At 47.7% G+C, this 19,068-nt stretch overlaps 1 protein-coding gene across 4 annotated transcripts in view; it reads left to right on the top strand.

The window, feature by feature from the left end:
* The window catches only part of LOC144158118 (proteasome adapter and scaffold protein ECM29), a 293,901-nt gene that overhangs the window by 105,954 nt on the left and 168,879 nt on the right, over window positions 1-19,068 (top strand). The window lies entirely within an intron of this gene.

Raw genomic sequence — 19,068 nt, 5'->3', positions numbered from 1 at the left:
AAGCGTACAAGTAAACGTGGCAATATACGCCACTTGCGGAACTTCGCTGTTGGCACCCCTGCGATACAGGCGAATGGGGGCAAGCGTGGGGCAGGCTGCTTGCAGAAAGTTGAAACGGGAGTCGTGGCCTCCACCATCGGCTACCGGCAGCGTGCCGTTGCTCCAGCCGTCCCCATCGCCCGGCGTCAGTTGACAAGGGGGCGCATAACCCAAGGTCGCTTTCCACGGCGCAGGCGGCCACAGAGGACCAAAACTCGGCCTTCGCAGCCTGCGTGACAAGTTTAATAAAAGCAAAGAGTTACTGCACACCAATGGAGGAGAAAGGTACACGCAGTTACTGGTGCCTTTGAATTTTCGATGTAGACGAGCTACGGCCGGGGTGACGCATGGGCGAATTGGGTGAGCAGCAGTATTCTTTTTTGCAGTCACGCATAGTTCCAAAGCACAACACGTTGTCCGGTTCTATTTCTGAAAATCTCGCACATGTTTGTTCCGTGCGTTCCGAGCAAGAACCAGATTATGGGAATTCAACCGACCGAAATGCAACCATTAGTAAACACGAAAATACCACTTATGTCGTTTCCTTTTTTCTCCTTTAAACATGCGGTCTTTGACACTACTTGAAACGTTTGGCACAACTTTTACTGTGATACTACTTACTGAGATGTGGTTATACTTCAGCATCAGAAGTGTATATATACCGTATTTACTCGCGTAATGAACCCTCCCCCCACTTTTCTTGTTGAGAATTTACTTTTTCGTCACTGAATAAAAAATGCGGCGGTAATATGTCTTTATTTTAAGCATGATTGCTGATGCTGTAGGCGATCGCAGTAACTTGATATCGTGCCACAGTACGCGCAGAAGTGTTAAAAATGCATTCCAAGAAAGACAAATCTCATCGGTAGCCGGAGACGTGAGCGCGAATGCCATGGCGTAGAATTTAAAAATTGCGCGTTTGCGGTGCACCACCTGTTGAATGCAAAACAAACCTTGCGCCATAAAAACGTTGCAGCGTGCGAACAAAGCACCAAACGTACTCCGCACTCCTTCCCTGCTATTTTATGTTTAATCTTGTTCCACCGGTGTGCGAACAAAGCACTAAACGTACTCCGTACTCCTCTGCTCTTGCTGTTACGCGACTTCGCCATTACGCTCCGTGGTTTTGTTGTGCAGGTGTGTTCCTACCTTTTTTTGTGGTCCTCCTGCGCGGCGTTTTTAACTACGGTGGCGGAGAATGCGCTGCGCATGGAAATGGCGCAGCTGTGTGGCACTTCAGTGTTGACCCAGTGCGTGTAGGCTACGGGCGAAAACGAGAGGTTTTGGGCGGTGAACAGGGGTCGCCGTGTGTTTCGTGAGCCCAAAGGAAGCTTGCTGTTGTCGGAAAAGAAATTTTGGAGTGCCTTGACGGCACGGAAGGCGGTGCTGACAACAAAAGTGCGGCTGCAAGCGACTTCAGTGAGGAGGGAAGCTCCATGGCGAAAAGGGGCGATCGCGAGTTGCAAATAAAATATAAATTTCATTACATAATTACCTACGTGTTTTTACGAAAATGGTAAGGCTCTGACAGCGCTTCTCTTAGCAACTTTATTGTATGAAATTTCAACTTTTAAAAATCTCTTGCAATTTTTTTCCCGCATAGTGAACCCTCCCCCCAAATTCATGCCGAATTTTCCGGAAAAAAAGTGGGTTCATTACACGAGTAAATGCGGTATACTGTCCAAATGGCTATCAGTATTTCTTCCGCAATAGGCAGGGTAAATGTGCTGGTGCCATTTATTGGCATCCATGCTTGCATATACAAACGCACAAAGAGACTTCCAGTCTACCATAATTGGACGTGGTCTAAGTAATGTCATAAAAATCTTTACTTGAGTTTAACATTGGTAGTTCTCCACTTGATGTGTTTATTACTGATATCCTGAACAACTTGCTTACGGTGGCCGATGTTGTGCATACAGATGCTCACGGAAAAAAATAATGCCCTTTATATGTCATGCCAACAAATTATGTGATGAAAATTACCCCAGCAAATCTAGAAATTCAGAAACAGTCTTTCGAAATGCATCGAAAATGCATACAGTGTGAAATGCATCGTGGAAAACCGCAACCTTTTTACTCACGGCAAATAACTTGGTAGGCAGAGTGCAGTAGATACTTGAGACCCCTACGCATATTAATAAAACGCAAAAAATGATTGATTCGTACCTGTGGAAGCCCAACAGATTATTTGACTATTGTAGTCCCCTGCCTATAAACAATACATGAGAGCTTATCGGTATTATGCTGTTTTCATGCACGTGCGCACGCACACGTGCACTTTTATCGCGATACTATTTACAGAGATGTGGTTATGCTTCAGCATCAGAAGTGTGTATATACACTGTCCAAATGGCTATAGTGTGTGTGCACGCATGCGCACACACACACACAACGGATACCATATTTTCGCAAAAAGCATATTTTCGCGCTGCGATATCGCGCGAAAATGCTGTAACAGTGAAAACAGAATTTAGCATGCTGGCATTCACTCTGTCCGAGATGACAGAACCCTAGGCTAGGACGTTCGGCTTTCAAACAAACGACCTCTACAGCCGTGTGCAAAGGCAATTGTGGGTGTTAAACAATGTAAGTTAAACGAGTCAAAACACATAGACCACATATTGAGAGTTTTCTGGCATGAAAACGCAACAACGAAGGCTGATTTGTCCTTCAAACAACTCAAAGCGCAGGCAGCGTCGGCCAGACGAGCATCTCTTCAGCCTTAGGCTAAGGCCACCACCTCGCGGCGGGAATAGAAGTTAACAAAATTACACCTCTCCGCCTGGCTCCGCGCCGAATGGGACGGCTGGAGCAACGGCGCGCCGCCGGCAGCCGATTGCGGAGGCCATGCAAGCGTTTGCGGCTGCTGCTGTAAGCATGAAGAAAAAACCGGAGAAACATAAGTTTATGACAATAAAAACTGGCACCGACCAAGAATGTTTAAAATCCAAAGAAAGACGTTTCGGCTCCCATATGGGTGCCTTGTTCACAATGAAAAGTGGGGGCGAAAGTGATCCGGTTATGTTTGCTTCAAGATGTGACGTAGGCAACGTGTGTACACGTGGGGAAGTTGCCGTCATTGCGATTAAGTGTGTGCTCCGTGGTCTGGATTGGCAGGGATGCAAGATAAAGCCGAGAGGTGCAGTTCTTCTCTTTTCCGATTGTTTTTGCATTGGCCCAATCTATTTCATGGTTAGTTGCTTCTGCGTGCTCAGCGAGAGCGATAGAAGGCACGTTCTTCTTTCTTACGTCGTACATGTGCTGCTTGAGCCTTTGCTGAAAATTTCCTGTCTCGCCGACATATAGCTTCGGTGGCAATCTGCGCAGGGAATGCTGTAGACAACGCCTGGCAACTTTGCCTCTGTGAGCTTGTCCTTCACGTTCACCAGGGAGTGCTGTAACTTTTGAGTTGGCACATGCGCTACCTGTACACTGTAGGAGCACAGAACTGCATGCGCCAAGTGCTCGCTAATTCCAGGAACATACGGTATCGGAGCACGACGATTGGCACGCATGCTGCCGGAGAGCGCAGGACGTTCTAGCTGACGTTCCACGGAGCGCACAAATGACTCAGGGTAGCCACTGCAGAGAGGTCCCGATGCCCGTACTGTATGTCGGCGGCGACATCTTCCGGTTTCTTGCAAACCCTCTTCGCACGGCTTACAAGCGAGGTGATTACAGACCGTTTGTGGGAGGCAGGGTTCACAGACTTAGAATGCAGGTCGCGACCCGTATGGGTGCTCTTCCTGTACACGCTGAACGTCAAGGACTTTTCTTCGCGCTTTACCAGGACGTCCAGAAACGGAATCTTGCCGTGCTGCTCCTCCTCTACGGTAAACCTGATTGCGTCATCCATGCTGTTCAGAGAGAGAGAGAGATGAAACTTTATTAGGCAGCTCAAGTCCGAGCCGCGGAGTTATCAGTCCACGGAGGAAGGGGGTGTTCCACGGTCCTCCGACGGTGGTGGGCTTGGCGGAGGTGCACAAAGAGTTTCAATGTGGGCAGCCAAGAGGGACCACAGGGCTGCCCGTAGGTTTTCAGGGGGAGCGGCCCAGCTAGACCACGAGTAGGGAATATCAGGGGGGAAGGGGTTGGTCGAAAGAAATGTGGAAGGTTAAAGTGCGCTGTGAATGCAGTCAGTGTCTCCTCTGTGATCACGCTGAAGCAATCGTCTACGTAACGTAGAAAGGTTTTGGGCACAGGACGGAACGAATTCAGTGCACGTTGCTCAAGCACCTCCATCGTAAGATTTGCTGCTGTGACTGACACGGCTGCGCCCATCGCTGTCCCATGTACCTGCTTGTAGAACGTGCGCTCGAAAGTGAAGTACGTGTTCTCGAGGCAGAAACTCGGGAGCCGCCGCAAATCCGGGACTTCAATAGGCGTGCGCTCTGGCAGAGTTGTGTCTCTTTTGAGAGCTGCGACGCATGCGTCAACTGCCAAGTCCGTTGGTATACTCGTGAACAGGGACTGGACGTCAAAAGACACCGGGATGTCGCCATCTTCCAGGGCGATGTCCCGTACCTTGTCTATGAAGTCTCCAGAGTGAAGGACGTGCGTTGTGCTGTTCCCGACAAGTGGTCGCAGCACGCGATGCAGGTACTCGGACAGCTTGTGGAGGGGGGAGCGAGTGCAATCCACGATGGGGCACATTGGTACTTCTGGCTTATGGATCTTGGGTAATTCGTATAGGGCCGGCGCAGAACCGTTATGACACAGCAGGCGATACTAGAGAGACTTGTGGTGTGGCGGTACGCAACGAAATGTGTCAGAGAGGAGCTTTTGGGAGTCCCGTTGCAGCTTCGGTGTGGGGTCCTTCTCGAGGCGTTGGTACGTGCTGCTGTCTGAAAGTAGAGCCATCATTTTGGACTGGTACTCGGCACTGTCAAGGAGTACAGTAGCGTTGCCTTTGTCAGCCGGGAGCACCACTATATCCGAGTTGCATTGGAGGCGTGTGATCGCTGCATGTTCTGCCGAGGAGAGCGGTGAAGGGGACGTTCTTGGCCGAAACTGCGATAGAACGCCAATCGCACGAGTGCGTGCCTCGTCACGTTTGGAGGGTTCGACCTGCAACACCGCGTTGTTTTCTACGGCACACATCATCCGTTTTGCGTCCTTTGCAGGAGCCGCGTTGAAGTTCAGCCCGAGGCTTAGAACGGGTAGTTCAGCATAAGTCCCCTAATTGGAAAAGCAAGCTTTATTTTATTTAGATGCGTTATTAGGCAAACATTTAGCAAAGTTCAGTTCCCTAGGTGCCATGCCGATGCCCCTCAGCTGCAATGGAGCAGGGCTGCCAGCATCGCCGGGATTCCAAAGAGGAGTTTCAGGAACTATGGGCACACTTTATTCCTTTCAATGTGCGCACAGGTCTTTGGAAAGCCGTGCATTTGAAAGGGAAAGTTGTGGGAATCGTGGAGACCAGTGACTCACCATCCCGGGGAGGGACGCGATTCTCTGAAAACCACTCCGGCGCTTTACTAGTTCAGCGGTGCCCCGAAAGATGGCACCACCACTCTGTGTGCTGGCGCCACGAACGTACACGGGAGACGGAGAGTCATATCCAAGGTCCGGTCTGAGGAACTTTGGCGGAACAGCAAGGTGGCGGCGGACCGTGCATCTCAGTTGGGGACTGTTGTTTGTCATGCGCCGTGAGTGCCTGCCTCCCACTCGCGATCACGACCAGGACGGCATGAGCCTTGTGCTCGCATGCTTTGGGTGTCCGCGAAGAAACGGCTCTGCTTCGGCACTACTGTCTACTGTGTTCTCGTATCGGCGAACCTCACTGGGCTGTCGTAGGTGTGGGGGCCCACGTGGTTGACATGCCAGTCCTGGCCCTCCCTGAAAACTCTTGGGTTGGTGAGGGTTCCATTGGGCCGGATTGGTTGGGCAACTCGCATTTTATGGCGATTTAACTTGACCGTGGCATACTTCATTGCTTACACTCTCTGCAATACCACTACCACGAAGTCAAACATTATTGCGTGAGGAACAGGTCAGCATGCACCCACCGCGCAATTTCCTTCTAATGCATGGAATTTCCTTTTAATGCATGGCATTCTATGCTGAGTGCCCCCACAGCCAGGGCCGTGTAACGCCCTGCATTTGCACAAAAATGCATAATTGGTAGAAGTAACGCGTTCAATCCTATCCTGGTCAGACAGAATTTTGAAAAACCCGCACGGGTCACTTTGAGTAATCTTGGTGACGGTGTTGGCAACACCGCGGACCCCGATCCCCCATACATAAGCTGGATCCAACCGCGGCTACGAGTTTTAAGGTGAAGGGCAGAAACCACAAACGGTGGCCGTCGGAGCCCAGGTCAAGCTCCGGCGGATGGGCTCCCTGTCTGTTTACCAGGCAGGGAGCTCCGGGACCTCTCTCGGTATCAGGGTAACCTGAGCGAAGGAAGTACCCCCGTCCCCTGCTTCTATACTATGCTATGTGGTATTGTCAAAACCGCCCCCTCCAAATGATCGGACCCTGAAGAGGGCCCGCACCGATGTAACTCTCAAACCGCAACCGACCATTGACCTTCGAAGCAAGGACAACTATCCTCGCTTCCTTGTGATGCAATCTGTAAATAAAGAAACCCCCGTAAGTGAAAAATCAGTCTTCCTCGTAGCAAAGTTCACCGAGAGTGTTGCAGGAAAGAACTACAAGGCAAAAAAAACTTTCTTCCGGAGATGTGCTCGTTGAAGTCAGCCACAAAGAGCAGGCGAATAAGCTTCTGCAACAAACCAGAATCCATGATCTTGAAATAACAGTCACTCCCCATAGAACCCTAAACTCTTCCCAAGGCGTCATCTCTAAACTCGATCTCGTCAATGAAACAGAAACCGACCTCCTAGAAGGACTGCGTGACCAAAGGGTCACATTAAGGCGAGACAACAAAGAAGTCAAAAGAAAGCACATTACCGTATTTACTCGCGTAATCCTCGCACTCGCGTAATCCTCGCACCCCTAATGTGAGCCACCAAAACTTTGATTTTTTGGTTCCTCGCATAATCCTCGCACCCCCAACTTTGCAGCGGCGAAAGTTGCCTGCTCGCGAAACCCGCATGGTGCACGCGCTCTCCAACGCGCGCCCTCCCCCGCCGCCTCTCCGTTCGGCGGAGAGCGCTGTGTATCCAAGGCCATTGAGGCGCCCTAACAACCTGCATGGCTACTCCCTAACAGGCGCCCTAGCACGCTACTCACACTGTCCTTGAGCCGGTTTCGCGCATGTTTCGCGTGCGCGCAACTATAGTTCATCTCACAAGCTAGCTGCAGCACTGTGGAGGCTACATTGTTGTCCCCCTCAGGGCGCCTAACTCACCGCGATGGAAGCGACAAAAGGCACCGGGGCCGTGCGGTGCCACTTGCCGAGAGGGGAGAATGGAGTGTCTTTTCAGGACCCCCTTCACGGCGGATTAGGCGCCCTCAGTGGGCGCACTATTGATAACAATGTAGCCTCCACAGTGCTGCAGCTAGCTTGTGAGATGAACTATAGACGGTGTTCGCACAACCCGCTGTCGTGCCGTCGTGTCGCCGTCGTGGTCCCGTCGTTGAGTGGCAGCAGTCAGTGAATCACTCGCGTCAGTGGTGGATAGCTCGCTGCCATTTTGAGAACTTTTTGATCTCTTTGTTTTGTGCTTGGTGCCGCTTCGCCATGTGGAAGAACGCCAGCTATACTGCCGGTTTCAAATTGAAAGCGAAAGAGTACGCGATCGAACACGGCAACAGTGCCGCAGGCAGGCACTTTGGCGTCACCGACTTACAACATGCGTTACTGGAGTAGGTAGGGCACGCACGACGACGAGATAGGGCGCGCGCCAGAAAGCAAAGGCAGCAATTTCATGATCGCTGATCGACGGGAGACTGTTTACGTTGTAAACAATAAAATAAAAAGAAATATCTGCTGTTGGCAACGCTGAGCTTACATATACAAAAAACGACCGCTACATTTAGCGGGATTGGCATAAGGCCAATTGGCAACACTGTGCACTGGATTTTTTCCCTGCATAATTCTCGCACCCCTAATTTTGCATTGACTTTTCCGAAAAAAAAGTGCGAGGAATATGCGAGTAAATACGGTATTCTGACTTTTGATAGAACCCCACTACCGGAAGCAGGGACGGCAGGTTTCCACCGATGTCCCACGTGCCCGTATGTGCCAAATCCACGCCGCTGCTTCAAGTGCCAGCGTTATGGGCACGGTACGAACTCCTGCCGCAGTAAACTCACATGTGTGAAGTGTGGGCAAGCTCACCATTCTGCAGACAACTGTGATGCTAGCAACTTCACTTGTCCCAATTGCCATCGACCTCATGCCGCGTTTTCACGATCATGCGAAAAGTTCAAACGGGAAAAACAAATAATCACTTTCAAGGTCAATGAGAACATCAGCTTTCCGGAGGCCCGCAAGAGGATGGTATGCCGACGCTGCTCGCCGGGGGGCGGAGCGGAGCCTGGTTTCGGCGGCGACGCAATACAGCGCAGCTGATTTGCTCCCGCCCCCGCCCCCCACGAGGCTGCCAGTGGCAGCCGCCCCGGTCACCACGCCACTTGCCCAGCCAGCAGCGGCTGTGGTGGCTACCACGTCTGTTGGGGATGCCGCTGCGTCCACTGCTTCCTCTCCACCGGCCCAAAGCACACGCGAGGGCACGGAGGAGATGGAGACGGAGGCAGTAGCAGCGACCGCCTCCCTCGCCTCACTGCCTGGGCCATCTGGCAGCGTAGAGGCAAAGAACACCCGAAAGGGTACCAAGTCAAGGGGGCCCAGTCCGCTGGGCACACCCTTGCCTTCAGATGATGACATGGACGCCGAGCCCTTCCTACTTTCATCGCAGCGAAAGGAACGGGCTGCGGCGTCCAGGTCAGTAGACAAGTAAAAAAAAACCCTCCCAAGAGTCCAAGCCCTTAAAGTCGACACATAAACACACACATATTCCAGTTGCTCTAAACTTAAACAATGGGAAGAGAAAATATCATCCAGTGGAACTGCAGAGGCCTCATTAAAAATCTCGATGATATCTAAGAAATATTTTATTGCAAACAGCCAAGTGTGATGTACCTCCAAGAAACGCATTTAAACTCGAAACACACAAATTTCTTAAACAATTACATTATATTTAGGAAGGACACAGGTGGTGGTGTGGCCATCATTGCCCGACAATCCTTGGCAGGCCACACTGTCGAACTACAGACCATTCTTGAAGGTGTTGCCATCCGAACGATAATCTTCAATAGGCTTATAACACTATGTTCTGTGTACATCCCTCCTGACTTCCAGCTCTCCAGCTCAGATTTTGAGGGTCTGGTTGATCTGTTACCCAAACCATACATTCTCATAGGTGACCTGAATGCACATAACTCTCTTTGGGGCTTTGCTCGCACAGATGCCAGAGGACACCTCATTGAGAAATTCTTAACATCGTCGGGAGCATGTCTTTTTAACCAGAAACAGCCTACATACTATAATTAGGACACAACACTTATTCACACCTAGACTTGGCAATTGGGTCCGCAGTTCTTTTTCCTTGTCTTGATTGGGGCGTGGGCACGGGCCTATACGGTAGTGACCATTTCCCCACCTCACTCACATACATAGGTAAAGGCCCATGCAGTCCATCTTCCCAGAACAGGTTTAATGAAGCAAGAGCAAACTGGAATACATTTACAGATTCATCTAAACTACACCACACATCCATAGGACACCTACACGTTGAAGAAGCTACCCAACTGCTCACGGCGCACATCCTCGCCGCCGCCGAAAGGTCCATTCCCCATGCCTCTGGTGCCCCGCGCAACCAGCGGAGGCCGTGGTGGAATGAGGACTGTAGGCGGGCGTGAGAGGCCCAGAACAAGGCGTGGGGTACCTTACGTCGGTACCCCACTTCGGGTAACCTCATTTTGTTCAAACGGGCCAAGGCGTTAGGAAAACGTGTGCGCCGTGAGGCAAAGCGAGAGAGTTGGCGCACCTTCCTTACATCCATTAACTCATACACGGACACACACAAGGTATGGACAAGAATACGCAAACTTAAAGGACAGCATACACGTATCCTGCCCCTGGTCAGTACAACAGGGGACACACTCAAAGACCAGGCTAACACTCTTGCACAACACTTCCAACACGTTTCCAGCTCTGCACACTACACAAACACTTTCATGAAACACAAACAAACGGCCGACAAGAAGCCTATACTAGATAACAATAGGTCACCATCTTCTTATAATTCAGTTTTCACTGCATGAGCTGAGGGCTGCATTGAGCACGTGTAAACCCTCAGCTCCAGGCCCAGACAACATCACATATACAATGATACAACACCTACACGCAGACACACTTGAAGCACTTCTAAATCTATATAATAAAATATGGCTTTTGGGGCACATCCCGCACTCTTGGAGGGAGGCCATAGTTGTGGCTTTCTTGAAGGAGGGAAACGACCCGTCGTCCCCCTCAAGTTACCGTCCTATAGCCTTGACGAGCTGCCTGTGCAAGCTTCTCGAGAAGATGATAAATCGCAGGCTCGTGTACTTCGTTGAGTACAACGGTCTTCTCGAGAGCTGCCAGGCAGGCTTCAGGGCGGGGCGATCCACGAATGATCAACTCGTAGCTCTTGAATCGTATATTAAGGGTAACTGTGTTTTTCGACCTTGAGAAGGCCTACGACACCGCTTGGCGCTACGAGATCCTTAGTGACCTCAAGTCATTCGGTGTCTCGGGTAACATGTTAAACACCCTTGTTAGTTACCTGTCGGAAAGAACATTTCGAGTAAGAGTTGGTTGTGCACTCTCAAAGGTTTACGTGCAAGAAAATGGCGTACTGCAAGGTGGCGTGTTGAGCTGTACCCTCTTCATAGTTAAGATGAACTCCCTTGGAAAGGCACTGCCACCTACAATCTCTTATTCCGTGTATGTAGATGACGTGCAGATATCTTTTAAATCATGTAATATGTCAATATGCGAACTTCAAGTCCAGCTCGGCATCAAGAAACTTGCCGGCTGGGCAGACAAGAATGGTTTTAAATTGAATACTGTAAAAAGCTCTTGCATTGTGTTCTCCAGGAAGCGTGGGGTCCATATTTATTTATTTATTTATTTATTTATTTATTTATTTGTAGATACTGCGATCTCGTAACGAGACCTTAGCAGGGTGGGTTACATCTTTGTAACGAGTACATAACATGACACAAAGTTATACAGAAACATAGTCGATGGCAGGTAATAGAAACAAAAGACCACAACAACAATCAAAGCAAGTGCGACTCGAATAAAGATAATGAACTTAATGAAACAACATCATTCGCCAGGTCATTCCAATCTACAATGGTACGTGTGAAAAAAGAATACAGTGTAGACCATTTATAACGTAACCGCTTATAGTGCGGGACCGGATATAACGCGGGTTTTTGCGACCACCGGTTTGCCTCCCATAGAACTCAATGCATAAGCATACCGCTTAAGATGCGGTTGGCCGAAGCACAATACCGTTTATAGTGCGGTTTTTGGAGGGCCTGCTGATCGACCGGCGCAGCTGAGGCATCGTTTTAGGGTAGCAAAAGAAAAAAAAAAAAGGGTGAAATCGGCCATCTGACGCAGCGTGCACCCCTTGCCCTCCTCTAACGTAGACACCCAAAGAAAAAAAAAATAGGCACCCTTTAGTTCGTGCGTACTTGATAACCACAACTGACCTTGCTTGATGCATCTCGGAAGATAGCGACAGTCTCCCCATCCGCGCACGGCAAGTTGATTTTATTAATCGTGAACCGCATGGCCCGTTTTCGCGCACGAATCGTGCACATCAGCGTTGCGCTTTTTTTTTTTTTTCGTGCTCGTGTCGACGATTCCGCGCTCGCGGTGGCTTCTTCGCGTGGCAGTGGGAGGAGCCTGACGACTTGCACCAATGGGGAGACGCGTACGTAATGGCGGGAGATTCGAAGCGCTCCGAGCCGGCTAGCCGCGCCAGAGATGTTTAGGCTTACCACCGCGGTATTTTTTGATGGGCGCTTTCACAAGCAGCGTGGATGGCAGTTTATATTCCACTTTTCGCCCACATTATTAGCTCCTTTCTTGCATGAGCATCTTCGCTTGCGCCCCGTGCGGCATTTCAGCGAGCGGTTCGAAGCGGTCGCTGGAACTTACTGGAACTGCCTGCACCGCTTCACGGCCAGTGCCGACGCCATGTTGCCGCCTTTTACCGCGCCGCTCACACCACGCCAGTTGTATCCGCGCTGGCGTGCACTGCACGTTTTCGCGATACCAAATCTACCACGCGGTTCACGCTTTAGAACGTTGTTGCTGATAAGCCACCGCTCTTTCCCTTTCCGAACATTCGAGCCGCGCGAAGCCGAAGATTTCCACCACCAGTACGTTGCGCTGATAAGCAGCCGCCTTCGGCATCGTGAACACAAGGTGGGGTAAAAAAAAAAAAAAAAAAAAAAATCCTGCTGGCGTTCTTATCACGTCTTGCGGCATCTGTTCATAGATGCTAAAAACGCAGCCATGGTCTCAAAACAGACACAACGGAAGTTAAAGCCGCGCTCCCCGTTTGCGAGACTGCGCTTTTGCCCTGCAGCAGCGGCTGATGTTAAAAATAACACGAAATATAGACCGTGCCTTCGTTTTTAAGTGCTGTGCGTTTGAGTGATGATAAATATAGGTTGACTTGAGAGATAGGTGGCGATGTGGTTGAATTCGCGCGTGTTTTGGTTATAGTGCGGTACCGCTTATAGTGCGGATTTTTGCGGCTCCCGTGACATACGTTATAAGCGGTCTACACTGTATTTAAAACAGTTATTTCGCGGAACAAGTGGTGTAATCATAAGGGAGTGCCGTTTTCTGGTAGCATAACCTGAAGAAAAGGATAAAATGTGCGACGTATCTACACGGTAGTGCCCTTTGACTAACTGAAAAAGAAATTTTAAGCGACAGATGCGATTTCTCTCGGAAACTGATTGGAACCCACTTCTGTTTAGGTGTTCAGTAATGGAGGAGCGACCATATGAGTTATATATAAATCGAACTGCTTTCTTTTGTATTCTTTCTAATTTTTCTATATTATTCCTAGTGAAAGTGAACTGAACTGAACTGAACTGAACTGAAAGGGTCCCAAATGACGACTGCGTACTCCATTATCGGGCGAATTATTGAATTGTAGGCAAGAAGGCGTAGATCGGGTGTGGCGGACTTTAACGAACGCCTTAAGAAAAAAAGTTTCCGAAGACATTTTGCGGTTACAACATCAATATGCTTCGTCCAAGACAGGTCATTTGAAATCCAAACACCGAGATATTTGTACTCCTGTACTTCTGAAAGTAAAACGTTGTTTGCTGTGTAAAAAAACAAAAGCGGTCGCTTTTTATGTGTTATTCTCATAAATACCGTTTTTTCAAAGTTTATTGACATTTGCCACTTATCGCACCAAGAAATTACTTTCACAAAGTTTTCGTTTAGCCTGGCCTGATCTTCAACGGAACTAATTTTCTCATATAATACACAATCATCAGCGTATAGTTTAACTGGAACTGACAGGTCTGTGACAATGTCATTTATAAACAACAAAAATAAGAGCGGGCCTAGAACCGATCCCTGAGGGACACCGGAATCAACTGTTACTTTGCCTGAACAAGCTTCTTTCAGAACAACAAATTGGTTACGGTTCGACAAGTAGGCTTTGATCCATGTTAGTATTTTTTCGTTTCTGATTATACAGCCTAATTTGTGCAGTAATTTAGAATGCGAGACTTTGTCAAATGCTTTACGGAAATCCATAAATATAACATCGATCTGTTTACCTTCATTTATTGCCTGTGAAAAATCATGAACAGTTTCAACTAATTGTGTCGTAGTGGAATACCCGCGCCGAAAATCATGTTGTGCATTCGTCAAGACATTATGTTCGTCGAGAAATTTAATCAGGTGTTTATGGATAATATGTTCCAGTAATTTGCACGTTGTTGATGTCAGGGAAATAGGGCGGTAGTTAGAAATGCATACTTTGTCACCATTTTTATGCAAGGGTTTAATTTTAGCGGTTTTCCAGTCTTCCGGTACAACACCTTCATTCAGAGATCTGGTATACAGGATGCATAAATATTTTGCGCACCACTCAGCATATTGCTTCAAGAAGGCATTGGAAATACCATCAGGTCCCATGGATTTTTTAACATCAAGTTGCAGTAACAAATTAAATACACCATGCTCAGAAATAGAAATATCAGGAACAGGGGGGAGATCCAGACTAAAATTCGGGAGTCGGGCATTGTCCTTCGTAAACACTGCTTTGAAATGACTGTTAAAAGCCGAGCAAGCTATGGTTTGGTCATTCACAAGCTTTCCATCAATTAAAAAGGAATCAAAGAGCTGCTGCGGGGGCTAATAGCTCTCCAGAACTTTTCTGGGCAGGATTTAATAAAGGATGGAAGCTGAGTGCTAAAGTACTTTTCTTTGTCTTGCGTAACTTGCTGTTTTAATTTTAGGGATATTTTTTCAATAGTTGATTTTAATTCATTACCACCTTTCTTTCTCGACTTTTTCTTCAGTCTCTTCAACTTTCGTTGTAGGTGCAATGTATCCCGAGTAACCCAGGGGTTGTGTTTCGTGGTTTTTCTTCCTATCAAAGGCACAAATCGCTGAATACACTCACGAACAACGCCTTTAAATGTATGCCATAATGCGTCGACACTGCAAGTGTTATCTTTAAAATTGTCGTACTGTAAATCCAACATATCAATGATGGATTCGTGATCGGCACGGGAAAAATTGGGGAAATAATGAATGTCATTGCGCCGAGTTATGGTGACGGCGGTTAAGGTTAGTACAACTGCTTTATGATCAGAGGTACCTGGCACCACTTCGCATAAAGCATGTTCCTTTATATTGCCGCTCACAAAAAACAGGTCCAGAATAGACTCTGAATCCTTTTGTATTCTAGTAGGATCGTTCACAATCTGCAATAGATCAAAGCTAAACGCAATGTCAAGGATTTCATTTTCTACAACATTGTCTGAGCGGGATGACAGCGCGGCCCAATTTATGTTTGGCAAGTTGAAATCCCCCGTGAGAATAATTTTGTCGTCCTGTTTTACGTTGCAACTTAGGTAATCTTTTGAATGTTTTAAAATACCAATTGAAGAATTTGGAGGCCTATAAATGGCTCCAAGAACATATGCAACATTATTAATAAACACTTTGCAAAAAACACTTTCCATCTCTTCCACATCAGGCATTCTCACGACCTTTACGGATTTTTTGAAAAGAACGGCGACCCCTCCTCCTCGGCTCCCACGATCTCTACGAAAAACATTGTAATTCTTTGGCACAAATTCACTGTCGTATATATCCTCGTGTAACCATGTTTCTGTGAGCACTGCTATGTCAGGACCGTGGGAAAGTAGCACACTTTCTAGCTGGGCTGTTTTATTAACTACACTTCGACAATTGATATTTAAAATGGAAAGGGCTTCTTTGGTTCGTCTGTTTTGTTTTGGAGGTCATTTAACAGTCTTGGAGATTTTGCACCGCTTGTTCTTTTTATCATCCCAAGTGAACATAGTCCCGTCCACGCTTAATTTGTCAAAGACTAGTTTGACCTTTGCCCCATTTTCGCGCTCTTCGGATGAACTTTGCCATAGCTTTTTTCTAATTTCTCGAATATTGGAAGAAAAATCCTCTGATATCGAGACAGTAGTTCCTTTGAGTTTGGGGCAAGCCATTAACACTGCCATTTTTTCACGGAAGTCGAAGAACTTAACAATTACAGGGCGGCAATTGCCGCTCTTTTTACCCAATCTGTGGCATGTTTCAGTGCTGTCTGTGGTCACTTCGAGTTTTTCTTTAAACAATGTATCTTTAATGGCAGTGATAAGGTCTTCAGGTTTTTCGTTACTTTCTTCCTCTAAACCGAACACAATCAAGTTGTTTCTCCTGCTCCTATTTTCTAGTTCGTCAACCTTGTTGGCTAAAGCTGTCATGAGCCCTTCAAGTTTGGCGACCGTCGATCCTACGTTGTTTACTTCTGTTTTCAGAGCATTAAGGGCCGCCATTTGGGCATCAAGAGCATTCAATCTATCAGTAATTCCTGCAATATCTGCTTCTATCTTTCCCTGTTTTTCCAGTACATTGTTTATTGAGGCAGTCATGGTGGCCTGGCCTGCAAGAATCTGAAGCAGAAGTTCATTCTCTGCAAGACCCGGATTTGCCCCAACGTCGCCACAAGTTAAAAGACTTATTTTGAAAGACAGGACATCGAGTAAAACACTTCCGACAGCAAGTGGGCAAGGCAGCAACACTAAAAAACGATTGTCGCTACGAATACATTTTGCAGGCAAGTAAGTACTAACCTGCACGATAAGACAAAACGGGTTTGCCATTGCGTCCGATGTGCTGCTGCCAAGCCCACTGATCATGTCCGTCGAAAGGCGGCTCTTTATAAGCGCCATTGAAGCCACGTGGTCTGACGTCACCGATGAGGCCGCAAGCGCAGAAGAGGCGATGAGCGGCAAGAAGACGTCGCTGATGGCACAGTGGTCATGTGGGGCGGATGAGTTGTCGTCCAGATGAAGCACTTGTCCGATCAGTCCAAACCGGGCGCATGTGTGCAGTGGTTGCACAAGAAGCAAAACAGCGAAGACCTGCACGATAAGACAAAATGGGTTTGCCATTGCGTCCGATGTGCTGCTGCCCAGACATTACTCTTAATGGCGTGTCGCTTCCTGGGAGCAAGGAGCACAAGTTTTTAGGTGTGGTGTTTGACCACAAACTCACATTCATCCCACATATCAAAAAACTTAAGCATAAATGTATGAAAACAATGAATATCCTTAAGGTACTCTCCCACCAATCCTATGGGGCTGACAAAGAACTCCTACTGCGGCTCTATACTGCTTTGGTTGGTTCTTGTTTAGACTATGGCAGTGTGGTATATGGGTCGGCGACTAAAACAGTGTTGCGAATGCTTGACCCAGTGCTGCACTTCGGGCTACGGCTTGCGTCGGGTGCTTTTCGCACTAGCCCTGTCGAGAGTCTGTATGTCGAGTGTAATAAGTGGAGCCTTGAGAACCAGCGGACGTACATAGACTTACTTTATGCTTTTAAGATTTCATCGCTGAATAAACATCCTTTTTATCCTGTCTTTAACAACACATCCACATCCGTGCTGTTTGTAAATCGCCCATCCGTTCCTCTGCCCTTTTCACTTCGAGTGAGAGAGCGAGCCTCGGATCTCAGCGCTTCGTTTTTAGATGTGTACAGGTCACCCTTTTTAAACATTTTACCACCTTGACAAGTTCGCCCTGTATCCTGTGACCCTTTCTTTTATAAAACTTGACAAAAATCGGGTACCGCGAGCTGCAATACTGCAGCACTTTCTGTCTCTGCAGTTTAAATACCCATTTGCAGAATTCTGCAGTGACGCTTCTAAAACCTCCACTATGGTCTCCTGCGCTTCTCATGGTCTGAATTTCAATGCAGCCAGAACCATGAGCGTGCACACAACAATTTTTTCAGCAGAAGCGTATGGAATTTTAGTGATTGTACGACACATACTTGAAAATCAAATTCCGAAGTCTGTCATCTACACAGATTCCTTGAGTGTGGTTCGCATAAGCCCCCCAAAAACCACATAGTTAATCTTGTATTCAACACCATCATGTCCGTGTATGCACAAAAGCATCGGCTGCTCCTCTGCTGGGTCCCAGGACACGCTGGGATTGCTGGGAACGAGTTGGCAGACGAGAGGGCCGCTGCTGCACTCAGAAACACTGTAGACAATGCAACGGTACCCTATACAGACCTCAAGCCATACATAAGACAACACTTGCTCAGAACATGGCAAACACACTGGGATGAACAGACAGACAACAAACTACATGTAATAAAGCCACACTTGGGACGGTACACAGCTGACTCACACAACAGACACACGGAAGTCGCCTTGGGTAGGCTGCGAATAGGGCACACCCATGCGACGCACTCGTATCTGCTGACGGGATCTTCTAGGCCCCAGTGCAACAGGTGCGGAGAGGCCCTATCCGTAGTGCACATACTAATCACATGCAAGGCACTTCACACAACACGACACAAGCACTTCAGAGAACTCTACAGACAACATATTCCCCTACATCCATCGTTGTTTCTAGGTGACGATGCCATGGTTTCCGTGTGTTTGAGTATTTGTCAGACGTCAAGTTTTTAAACCTCATCTCCTATCACACATAATCGAATTTGGCCCTATACACCAGCCATCACCATTATCTTTAATTGATTTTACTATGTTCGGTTTACACGTTTTTATACCTACCCTTGTCATCACCATTATCTTTAATTGATTTTACTATGTTCGGTTTACACGTTTTTATACCTACCCTTGTGTGGTAATCACTTCTCTTCATTAAATAACCTCTTCTCTGGCGCTCTTTGCCCTTGTTGGCCTTGCACCATTAAACACTAACCATCATCATCATCAGAATTTTAAAAAACTACAAAATACATGACAAGATGAAATGACAAAATCAAAAGTATGCATCTCCTCTAAAAATGGAGGCAGACTGAAAAAGCCTGGAAAAGAATGTTGGAAATACGAATAAAAATGTGGAAAAAAATGAGCCAACAGTGTAACGTCCTGCAGCATTTCCACAAAAATGCATAATTGAAGTAAATCACTATAATAGTGTAAATTCGCATCATTGGCAAAAAGAAGCGAAAGAAAACCTAAAAACAATAAAATAACGAAACATATTTGGCTATGCATAGCCAAATCTCGCTGTAAAGAACTCGCAGTGTAGACAAGCGGTGTAAAAATGCTATGCACTAATATACAGTTCTCCAAATTTCTGAAGATATATTTTCTCCACCTGGCTGGTTTCGGCTTCAAGGTTGGCCAAAAGCTAGTCGCTAGCCACAGTGAGGCTGAGCATCTTGATGCCCTTGTGCTAATGACCTGGTGGGATGATGCCGGGCAGAGACTGGCCCACTGCAGTGAAGCTGCACTTTGGGCCGCAATCCGCTGTTTACCGACAGCCCAACTTTGGTGCGGCCTA

The sequence above is a fragment of the Haemaphysalis longicornis genome, unplaced genomic scaffold (genome assembly GCF_048455015.1).
Source record: "Haemaphysalis longicornis isolate Haplotype H1 unplaced genomic scaffold, Haemaphysalis longicornis Haplotype H1 scaffold_10, whole genome shotgun sequence".
Classification (NCBI taxonomy): domain Eukaryota; kingdom Metazoa; phylum Arthropoda; class Arachnida; order Ixodida; family Ixodidae; genus Haemaphysalis; species Haemaphysalis longicornis.
This window is presented reverse-complemented; position numbering and strand designations above follow the sequence as displayed.